The sequence below is a fragment of the Sander lucioperca genome, chromosome 5, assembly GCF_008315115.2.
Source record: "Sander lucioperca isolate FBNREF2018 chromosome 5, SLUC_FBN_1.2, whole genome shotgun sequence".
Classification (NCBI taxonomy): domain Eukaryota; kingdom Metazoa; phylum Chordata; class Actinopteri; order Perciformes; family Percidae; genus Sander; species Sander lucioperca.
In genome coordinates, this window is record NC_050177.1 from 9,080,884 (window position 1) to 9,089,576 (window position 8,693).

Consider the following 8,693-nt stretch of genomic DNA (forward strand, 5'->3'; position numbering starts at 1 on the left):
TGAAAACAGTGTGTATAGCAAATCTTGGCATCTGTGGGCATTACCAATGCCTTCTTAAGTAGCCAACAACACTCAGTGCCATGAAAACACACATTCACTGTATCTATTCTACATGAACATGCACTATAAATGGATTTCCTTAGTGGACCAAAAGAAACGGAGCACTTTTGTTTGAAAAGGGTTTTTTCTTTGATCTTTCTATGTTGTAATAATGCAGATGTCCTTTTATTTGATGTGTTCTAGAAGGATGTGATTAGCATTGTTTAGATTATGTCAATGTCTGTCTACCTCAGGGCCAGATCAAAGCTCGACCTGGTATCCAATCAGGGTTGTTCTTCTTGCCATGTGTGCAGTAAAATCCCTCTTCATTACAGCTTTGTAACACAGTGTGTGGAAGTGTTTTCTCAGTGTGGATTCAGGCACAACTCTGTATGCGTCAGTGTTCAGTGGCATGGTTAAAAAAAGAATAAAACAATTTACTATTTTATGCATCTTGTCTTATTTTCTGCTGTTAATAATGAGAGTCTGTATGTCAGTGGTTCCCAACCTTTTTCACAGATAAACTACTCACCCATTCATTGACGTCATCTGTATCCGCAGTCTTCCAAATGTGCTCTATATGAATTGATTTTATACTGAACGTTATTTAGCACAATTGTTATATACAGTAAAAGTTAAAACTGATACGGTAATGTTTTCATACAATTGAACTGTGAATGTTTAGATTGGTCTGGTTAACTTTGCATTTGTATCCACCATTTAGACTTGGATTTTGCCAGTAGAAGCCAGCTGTTTATCCATTACTTTGAGTAAAAACTATGCATTTCAACCCTTTACAGCATATGTGCAGGAATACTGAAGTTAAACTTAATTAATTTTAGGACACTTTCCGTGTATTTTAATACCTCATCGCCAATATGACTTTCAACCGTGTCAAATTAGTGATTTTTGAGACATATGACACTTTTTTTATGATTTCTTTCGTGACAAACTACACTACAACATACTAGGACATACTATGAATATTTTACATTTCAATGACATACTGTACTATATATTTTTACATGAGACATTTATCTTTTTACATGACATTTTTATGACATACTTTACTACACTATGTCTTTTTAACTTTTTTCGACATACTATACTATGACTATTTTCAACATACTATACTATGACTTTTTTATGACTTTTTTCGACATACTACACTATGACCTTTTACCGATTTTTTCGACATACTATGACTTTTTTCAACAAGCTATACTATGACTATTTTCGACATACAATACTATGACTTTTTTATCATTTTTTTCGACATATTATACTATGACTTTTTATCACGTTTATCGACATACTATACTATGACTTTTTCAACATACTATACTATGACTTTATTATCACTTTTTTCGACATGCTATGGTAAAACTTTTTCGGCATACTGCACTATGACTATTTTCGACATACTATACTATGACTTTTTATCACTTTTTCAACATACTATACTATGACTTTTTATCACTTTTTTTGACATACTATACTATGACCTTTTATCACTTTTTCAACATACTATACTATGACTTTTTATCACTTTTTCAACATACTATACTATGACTTTTTATCACTTTTTTTGACATACTATGACTTTTTTCAACAAGCTATACTATGACTATTTTCGACATACTATACTATGACTTTTTATCACTTTTTTCATCATGCTATACTATGACTTTTTTGTCACTTTTTTCGACATACTATACTATGACCTTTTATATCACTTTATTCAACTTGCTATCCTATGATTTTTTTCGACATGCTATACTATGACTATTTTCAACATACTATACTATGACTTTTTTATCACTTTTTCTCAACATACTATGCTATGACTTTTTTTGACATGCTATACTATGACTTTTATATCACTTTATTTGACATGCTATACTATGACTATATTCGACATACTCTCCTATGACTTTTTTATGACTTTTTTCGACATAGTATACTATGACTTTCTTATCGTTTTTACGTTTTTTTGAAGTGGGGATTGGGGGTGCGCCAACCCGGTTGGGACATAGAAGGGGGTGCGCAGGAAAAAAAGTTTGGGAACCGCTGTACTATACTATGACTTTTTTATGACTTTTTTTGACATATTATAATATGACTTTTATATCATTTTATTTGACATGCTATACTATGACTATTTCGACATACCATACTATGACTTTTTATGACTTTTTTCGACATACTATACTATGATTTTTTATCATTTTTATCAACATACTATACTATGCCTTTATATCACTTCATTCGACATGCTATACTATGACTTTTTTCGACATGCTATACTATGACTATTTTCAACATACTATACTATGACTTTTTTGTCACTTTTTTCTACATACTATACTATGACTTTTTATAAAAACAAAATTGACATGCTATAGTATACTGTTTTATACTTTTTTCAACATACTATACTATGCTTTTATATCACTTTTTTCAACATGCTATACTATGACTGTTTTATCACTATTTTCAACATACTATACTATGACTTTCTTATCATTTTTATTGACATACTATACTATGACTTTTTCGACATGCTACACTATGACTTTTTTGTCACTTTTTTCGAAATGCTATACTGTGACTTTTTTATCGTGTTTTTCAACATACTATACTATGGCTTTTTTGTCACTTTTTTTGACATACTATACTATGACTTTTTTCATGTCTACTTGCTATTCTGACATACTATACTATGACTTTTTATCACTTTTTTCGACATGCTATAATATGACTTTTTTGTCACTTTTTCGACAACTATGCTATCACTTTTTTATGACTTTTTTCGTCATACTATACTATGACATTTTATCATTTTTATCGACATACTATACTATGCCTTTTATATCACTTTTTTCAACATGCTATACTATGACTGTTTTATCACTATTTTCAACATACTATACTATGACTTTCTTATCATTTTTATTGACATACTATACTATGACTTTTTCGACATGCTACACTATGACTTTTTGCACTTTTTTCGAAATGCTATACTGTGACTTTTTTATCGTGTTTTTCAACATACTATACTATGGCTTTTTTGTCACTTTTTTTGACATACTATACTATGACTTTTTTCAATGTGCTATACTATGACTATTCTCGACATACTATACTATGACTTCTTTATCACTTTTTTCGACATGCTATAATATGACTTTTTTGTCACTTTTTCGACAACTATGCTATCACTTTTTTATGACTTTTTTCGTCATACTATACTATGACATTTTATCATTTTTATCGACATACTATACTATGCCTTTTATATCACTTTTTTAAACATGCTATACTATGACTTTTTTCGACATGCTATACGATGACTGTTTTATCACTATTTTCAACATACTATACTATAACTTTCTTATCACTTTTTTCAACATACTATACTATGACTTTTCTGTTACTTTTATTGACATACTATACTATGACTTTTTATCACTTTTTCTCAACATACTATACTATGACTTTTTTGACATGCTATACTGTGACTTTTATTACACTTTATTTGACACGCTATACTATGACTTTTTTATCACTTTATTCAACATGCTATATTATGACTTTTTTCAACATGCTGTACTATGACTGTTTTATGACTTTTTTCGACATACCATACTATGCCTTTTATATCAGTTTATTCAACATGCTATACTATGACTGTTTTATCACTATTTTCGACATGCTATACTATGACTTTTATAACACTTTATTCGACATGCTATACTATGCCTTTTATAACACTTTATTCGACATGCTATACTATGACTTTTATATCACTTTTTTAAACATGCTATACTATGACTTTTTTCAACATGCTATACTAGGACTGTTTTATCACTATTTTCAACATACTATACTATGACTTTCCTATCACTTTTTTCGACATACTATACTATGACTTTTCCGACATACTATAGTATGACTTTTTTTCACTTTTATCGACATACTATACTATGACATTTTTTATCAATCTATCAACATGCCTATGATTATCACTGTATTCGACACATGTACTATGACTTTTTCATGACTTTTTCGACATTCTGTACTATGCCTTTATATCACTTTATTCGACATGCTATACTATGACTATTTTTGACATACTATACTATGACTTTTTTGCACTTTTTTCGACATACTATACTAGATTTTATCACTTTTCCGACATACTCTATGACTATGACTATTTTCGACATACTATACTATGACTTTTTTCACTTTATCGACATATTCTATGCCTTTTTTCGACATACTATACTATGACTATTTTCGACATACTATACTATGACTATTTTATGACTTTTTTCGACATTCTACTATGCCTTTTATATCACTTTATTCAACATGGTATACTATGATTTTTTTTGACATGCTATGCTATGACTATTTTCAACATACTATACTATGACTTTCCTATCACTTTTTTCGACATGCTATACTATGACTATTTTCGACATACTATACTATGACTTTTTTATGACTTTTTTCGACATACTATACTATGACTATTTTTTATCAATTTATACTATGCTTTTTCTATGACTTTTTTCGACATACTATAATATGACTTTTATATCATTTTATTTGACATGCTATACTATGACTATTTTCGACATACTATACTATGACTTTTTATGACTTTTTTCGACATACTATACTATGATTTTTTATCATTTTTATCAACATACTATACTATACGGTGGCCGACAGGGGCAAACGCCCTGCAACTTAAGAAAACACACGCAAATAGACAAAACACAAGCAAATTAAGAAAACAACTTCATTAATTTGACAACACATGTGCAGCATTCAGCAAACGCACTGCAAATACACACAACACAACCAAATACATAAACGCGCTGCAAATACACACAACACAACCAAATACATAAACGCACTGCAAATACACACAACACAACCAAATACATAAACGCACTGCAAATACACACAACACAACCAAATAGATAAACGCACTGCAAATATGAAACGATGCAAAAAGAAAAGCACACCAACCCAGAAAACAAATGCAACAAAAAAACGCTGCATCCAGATTACACAACGGAAGTTCTCCAGGCCTCTAGAGCAGGGGTTCTCAACCTTTTGCAAGCTGGGCCCCCCCAAAGCTGGTTCATTGCAGTTGGGCCCCCCCTTCCCGGCGCCACCCCCACTACACCACCTAGACAGATAGATAGATAGCCCTAGGCTAGGCTATTATTTTTAGGCCCACACTATTATTATTATTATTATTATTATTATTATTATTATTATTATTATTATTATTATTATTATTATTATTATTATTGTCATCAGTAGCGGTAGGTATTGTTATAATTGGCAGTAGCACCAGACTTCTAATGTGAGCTTGCAGGCATTATTATTATTATGAGTAGTAGTAGGCCTATTATCATTACTAGGCTATTGCTATAATTGGGAATTGGCACCAGACCTCTGATATGAATTCATGCTTTATTACTGTTATTATTACTAGGCGTAACAGTAGGCATATTATCTGCATTTTTGACAGAAGCTTGCAGGTAGGCGATGTTAATGTGAGACCTGAGCCAGGTATGCTTCAGTGTACCTTCAAAGCTTTTTTGCAGCTGGTGGTGCGTCGGTTGCCTTGTTGGTCCTCACTAGAAATCTCTCCATTTTGTTTGGTTTTGAAATAATTTGGATGTGGATTAGTTGTGTTTTCAATAAGTTGAGGCTATGATGTAACGATGTGTGCGTGTGTGCAGCCTGGACGGAGTGGTGTGTGTCTCCTCTCTGCAGGCTGGGACAGCTGCGCGAGGCTACTGAGAGACTGACCGGCTGTGAGGGCTTTTGGACGGGGGAGGGGCTCACGGCAGCACCCGCTGCTCGTTGAGCACATAACTGCAGAGTGATACGTGTTTTCGAGTCTCCAAACACCACAAAAGTCTCCAATAACACCAGTTAAAGTCGCTAGATTTATCGCTAGTCACTTTTGACAAAAAAAAGTCGCCAGGAGGATGACTTGTTTTACAGTTGTGCGGAGGCTCCACACAGAGCTTTCTCCGTAGCCTACGTAAGTGGCCTGATGTTTATACTTGTGCACTGGTGTGTGCGTGAGCCGGCATGTGTTTGTGTGTGGGGAATGTGTGGTAGAGGGAGAAGTGAGAGAGTGACGGCGTTTAGCTTTAGAGCGAGTACCGACTCTAGAGTTATAGTGAGAGAAACAAAGTGTCTCCTCTGTTCTTTCTGACCACAGTGGGAAATCTGGAGCAGGAAAAGTTAATTATCTCCTTGAGTTCATGTTGTTTATGGAGAAGGAGAACCAGGAAATGAGTCGGGGAGGAAATGCAACGCTACCCAGCCACGACCGAGCGACGTGTAGTTACGTTACATTACGTGATTTTTTTTCCCTCCCATCCTGTAGCCTACTCGCGCCCCCCCCCAGGAGAGTGTCCGCGCCCCCCCAGGGGGGCGGGCCCCACCGGTTGAGAACCACTGCTCTAGAGGGAGCAGCTAGTGGAACAGCTGGATTTTCGACCTCACGGGGAGAGAGGGAAGGAGAGAGAGAGAGAGAGAGAGAGAGAGAGAGAGAGAGAGAGAGAGAGAGAGAGAGAGAGAGAAACTGCATAGACTGTAAATATTAAATCTATGTTTGAGATATGTTTTCTCTCGTTTGGTGGGTGTGTCTCGGCTCAGGTCCCAGCTGATACTCAATCAGCAGAGACGTCTGTAAACTCGTGGTGATAAAACATTTAAAACTGCATCAGCGTTTAACGTTGACGTTTGTTTAAGCCATATTACATGAGAGGGTTTAATTTCGAGGTCCGAAATTACTGAAGTGTAGGCCTCCTCAAGTGTAATATTGTGATTATACAACAACGGTTACCAACAAAATAAGTGATCAATCTGTATTCATATTGTGGAGCAATTCGCTCTTGAAATACAAAAAGCAGACAGGATTTCTAGTCCCTCCCTGTTAGTAAACCAGCCAATTTACCGTGGGATTTATCAAACTGAATAAATCCCGCCTGCACATATAAACACAAAACTGCTTTGCTAACTCCATCGTGTTGTAAGTAAGACATCTGCTGAAAAAGTTATTGTATTCATCAGCATGATTGCCGTACTGTTTAGTTCACAAACATCCAACACACCAAAGTACAAACACATAGTGGACCAGACGCGAGCTTTTATTTTGAAAAGCCGAAGCTCGGGGACGACAACAGCCGGGAGGGCATGAGACGGGAGCATATACTGTATATTATTAATACATTATGTTATTATTATTAATAATAATAATAATAATAATAATAATAATAATAATAATAATAATAATAATAATAATATGAATTTAATATCGGTTAATAACGGTCGAAAATCCAGCTGTTCCACTCCCTCTAGAGGCCTGGAGAACTTCCGTTGTGTAATCTGGATGCAGCGTTTTTTTGTTGCATTTGTTTTCTGGGTTTGTGTGCTTTTCTTTTTGCATCGTTTCATATTTGCAGCGCGTTTATCTATTTGGTTGTGTTGTGTGTATTTGCAGCGCGTTTATGTATTTGGTTGTGTTGTGATATTTGCAGCGCGTTTGCTGAATGCTGCGCATGTGTTGTCAAATTAATGAAGTTGTTTTCTTAATTTGCTTGTGTTTTGTCTATTTGCGTGTGTTTTCTTAAGTTGCAGGGCGTTTGCCCCTGTCGGCCACCGTAATACTATGCCTTTATATCACTTCATTCGGCCTTTATATCACTTCATTCGGCCTTTATATCACTTCATTCGACATGCTATACTATGACTTTTTTCGACATGCTATACTATGACTTTTTTGTCACTTTTTTCTACATACTATACTATGACTTTTTATAAAAAACAGTTTGACGATGCATACTATACGTTTTATTACTTTTTTCGACATACTATACTATGACTTTGATATCACTTTTTTCGACATGCTATGGTATAAACTTTTTCGGCATACTGCACTATGACTATTTTCGACATACTATACTATGACTTTTTATCACTTTTTCAACATACTATACTATGACTTTTTATCACTTTTTTTGACATACTATACTATGACCTTTTATCACTTTTTCAACATACTATACTATGACTTTTTATCACTTTTTCAACATACTATACTATGACTTTTTTATCACTTTTTTGACATACTGACTTTTTTGCACTTTTTTCAACATACTATACTATGACTTTCTATCACTTTTTTCGACATACTATACTATGACTTTTTCCTTTTTCACATACTATACTATGACTTTTTTGTCACTTTTTTCGACATACTATACTATGACCTTTTATATCATTTATTCAACTGCTATATTATGACTTTTTTCGACATGCTGTACTATGACTATTTTATTACTTTTTTCACTTTTTCTCAACATACTATGCTATGACTTTTTTTGACATGCTATACTATGACTTTTATATCACTTTATTTGACATGCTATACTATGACTATATTCGACATACTCTCCTATGACTTTTTTATGACTTTTTTCGACATAGTATACTATGACTTTCTTATCGTTTTTACGTTTTTTTGAAGTGGGGATTGGGGGTGCGCCAACCCGGTTGGGACATAGAAGGGGGTGCGCAGGAAAAAAAGTTTGGGAACCGCTGTA